The sequence below is a fragment of the Vigna radiata genome, chromosome 9 (genome assembly GCF_000741045.1).
Source record: "Vigna radiata var. radiata cultivar VC1973A chromosome 9, Vradiata_ver6, whole genome shotgun sequence".
Taxonomy (NCBI): Eukaryota; Viridiplantae; Streptophyta; class Magnoliopsida; order Fabales; family Fabaceae; genus Vigna; species Vigna radiata.
This window is the reverse complement of record NC_028359.1, coordinates 16804290-16808445: the sequence shown is the minus strand read 5'-3', so window position 1 is coordinate 16808445 and position 4156 is coordinate 16804290.

Sequence of the window (4156 nt, the reverse complement as noted above, 5' to 3'; positions counted from 1 at the left end):
ACCTTATGATAGTAGCGTAGTAAGTGATTGTCCTTGACCTGGAAGGTCCCGTTAATGTGCCCGACGACTAGTTGGGAGTCCATTCGGCATTCTAGGTGTTCAATTTCCANCTCGGCGGCCAAGAGTAGTCCGCTGATTAGGGCTTCGTATTCTGCCTGATTATTACTNAGCTGAAATGTGAAGGAGATCGCTTGTTCAACAAGGAGACCGTTCGGTCCTTCCAGTATGATGCCTGCTCTACCTCCTCTTTTGTCTGAGGATCCGTCCACGTTTAGATTCCATGTGGAAGATTCCGTCGTCCGGGGTAGTTCTGCCCCGAAGTCGGCTAGATGTTGGCCTTTGATGGAGCCCTGCGGTTCGAAACATAACCCGAATTCGGATAGTTCGATGGACCAGGCAACCATTCTTCCCGCTAGATCCGATTTCCTGAGGATCTTGGTGATCGGATGATTCGTTCGGATAACAACTTGGTGACTTTGGAAGTACGGTCGGAGTCGTCGGGCCAATGCCACCTTCTCCATTTGAGAGTATCGTTCCTCGGCTCCCTGCAAGGTTCTGCTAATAAAGTATATCAGCTTGAAGGCCGGTGCTTCCTGGATGAGGGCACCACTTACCGAATGGCTGGACGTGGACATGTATAGTTGTAAGTCGAACCCCTTGGTTGGACGAGCCATGATGGGTGGGCTGGTCAATATGTTTTTTACCGTGGGAAAGGCCGCCTCACAATGATTATCCCAGTGCCGGGGTACGTTTTTCTTCATATTTTTTAGTATCGGTTTGATATGGTCCGAGAGTTTCGGTATAAACCATGATAAAGCGGTGAGGCGTCCGACCAGGCATTGGACTTCTTTCAACTTGGTTGGACTTCTCATCTCCAGGATTNCCNGACATTTGTNAGGGTTGGCTTCAATTCCTCGGCTTGTTAACATAAAGCCTAGAAATTTGTCGGCTGATACCCCGAAGGTGCACTTTGATGGGTTTAAGCGCAAATGGCACCGTTTCAGTTGGTGGAAGACCTCAGCTAGGTCTTTCAAGTGTTGCTGGTGGGAACAGCTCCGTACCACCATGTCGTCCACATAGACTTCCATGCACCGCCCAATTTGGTCGCGGAAAATTTTATCCATGAGGCGTTGATAGGTTGCGCCTGCGTTCTTCAGGCCGAATGGCATTACCTCGTAGCAGTAGTTGGCGTGTTCAGTTATGAAGGCCGTTTTGTCTTGGTCTGGAGCATACATCGAGATCTGGTTGTATCCGGAGTATGCGTCCAAAAAGCTCAAGACCTTGTGTCCAGAAGCACCGTCCACCAGTCGGTCAATGTTGGGGAGGGGGTAGTTGTCTTTGGGACAAGCTTTGTTTAGATCGGTAAAATCAACGCACATTCGCCACTGACCGTTTGCTTTTTTCACCATGACCACGTTTGCCAACCAAGTGGTGTATGTTATCTCACGGACGAACCCGACTTTGACAAGGTTGTCAACTTCGTTCCGTATGACTTCCCTTTTTTCGGTGCCGAATCTTCGTTTCTTCTGGGCCATCGGTCGGGCCTCGCGAAATATTGATAGCTTGTGAGTGATAATGTTGGGATGAATCCCTGACATATCTGAGGCGTTCCACGCAAAAAGCCCGTTGTTGGACTTCAACAGTGTGGTTAGGTCGTTCTCCTCCTCTGGAGTCAGATCGGCCCCTATGGTGGTGGTTTGTTCAATGTTCTTGCCCAGGACGAACGATTTAATCTCTCCCTGGGGTTGAATTCGATCGTCCGTGTTGGTCCTGGGGTCCAGGTCGACTAGTATAGCTTCAGGCCGTTTCTCAGTTTTGTAAGGTATAGCTTTCAAGGCTGTAGCGTAACACTGTCGGGCGGTCTTCTGGTCTGCACGAACGGTGTATATGGCCCCGCCCCCCGATGGGAATTTCATTGCTAAGTGGGGAGTCGATACGATCGCCCCGAAAGCGTTTAGGCATGGACGCCCCAAAAGAGCGTTGTATGAGGTGTTTGCTTCCACCAGCAGGAAGCGTACACAGAGTTCTTTGGCCTCGTTGCCGGTGCCCAATCGAGTCCTCATGTCGAGGTATCCCCGGGTGTCCACACGTTCTCCTGCGAATCCGACAATTTTCTCATGAAAGGGTGTTATCGCGTCCTCTGCCAGTTCCATCTTCTAGAAAGTTGTCCAGTATAAAATGTTGACCGAACTCCCCTAGTCTACCAAGACCTTTCTCACATCGTACTGTTCTGGGTCCGGGGCATGAAAATCCTTATCGGTAAAGGTGATGTCCGACATTGATAAGAGATTTTGAGTCACTTAGTGGACGCTTCGTAGGTTCCTCAAGTGTCTTTTGCGGGCCGAGGATGAGGCTCCGCCCCTAGCAAAACCACCTGAGATGGTGTCGATTCGACCCCTCGGGGTCGTATCTCGTTTTCGACATCTGCTTCGAGAACGCTCACGGGAACGTTCGGTCTTTTGGCGTGGAGGCTCCGGGCTTCGTCGTATCTTTTTGGGCGAACGCCCCCGTTGACTCGTTTCTGCTTTGACAAATTCCCGCAAATGTCCGGCACGGATTAATCTCTCAATCTCGTCTTTAAAGATCTGACAACCTTATGTGGTATGACCTCGGTTGTCATGAAACCGACAGGCTTTAGTCTCATCCGCACCCCTGGGCGTGTATCGTTTGCGGACGGTGATCAGGTTAGTTTGGAGGGCTTTTTCAAATACTTTCTCCCTCGGGACAGTGAGGTGCGTATAGCGGTCGTAGCGGGGACCGAGCGGCGCTGGAGGGTCGCCTCGTGGAGGTTTTCGATTACGACCTTTGTCTCGTGGTCGTTGGTCCTCACGCTTAGCTTCAGTTTCGGGGGTATCCATCTTCTTGCGAAAGTGTCTTTGATTTTCCATCTTGATGAACTTGGTCATATTTTCTTGCAATTCGTCCATCGTGCTTGGTAATTCAGCATACAAGCTTTCCGAGACGTATCCCGGTTTCAGGCAGTTGGGCAGGTTGCTGATGATGAATTCATGGTTGACGCCTTTTACTGTCCTTGCCGCCTCAGAATACATGCGCATGAATGTTCTTAGGGGTTCGTCTCTCCCTTGCCTGAGATTGACGAGTTCGATGACAGTTATCATCTCCCTCCGGTTGGTCATATATTGCTTCTTAAATAGAGTGGTGACAGTATGAAAACTATCAATGGAATTAGGAGGAAGAGTGTAATACCATTCAAGAGCTTCGCCCTTCAGGAATAAGGAGAAAGCTCTGCATTTGACTGGGTCGCTCTTAGAGTAGAAGGCCATANAGTCGNTGAAGTTCCGGAGATGGTGTTCCGGATCANCTGTTCCATCGAATCTTTCTATTTGCGGGGGAGGNTGATCGGGCATTGNAGCTTGCAGAANGACTTCCGTGAAAGGTAACAACTCAGGCGAGTGTGGAGGGGGAGGAGGATCGTCNTGNTTACCACTGTGGCCATCGTTNTGGCCATCATCATGACCGTTGTCTTNTGACATCTCCTGGTGTTTCTCTTTAAGTTGGGCAATTTCTTCAGCTAGTTTCTGGTGTGNTTCTCGTTGCTGGTTAATGATCTGGGTTTGCTCCTCCAATTGAGCCTGGAGTTTGCTCATCAGTTCTCTNGGGTCGACGNCGTCCATACTTCTGGTGGTTACCATAGGGAGTCTTCACCTTCGGCNCCACGGTGGGCGCCAAAATNTTTCGGTGATAATTTTGGGNACCGAAAGGACTAACCTCGATGACGTAGCTTTCACACTTTCTGATTGCCTTTCCTGGATCTTGANCGCACGCTTNGCTTTAGCCTTGACCGTCCGGTGATCTTCAAGCTCTGGCCGAGGGGGGGAGGTACCTGTAAAGGCACTCNGACACTCAAGTTAGGCGTNAGTAGTAAAGTGTTCCCAATTCTAAGCAACNTAATACTTAGTNTGGGAGAGTAGGTGAAAGAATGGCAAAGTGATTGCAACANAGAGTATGCTAAATGTATGCGTACCTTGTTTGGAGTCCTTAACCCTTTATTTATAGGCTTTGGATTGATATAAGATTAGTAGAATATAAATAGAATAAGATATAAACAAACTTACTTGACATATCTCTGTTTGGATATGATTTAATATATTTCTGTTTGGATATGATTTGATATATCCCTGTTTGGATATTATTT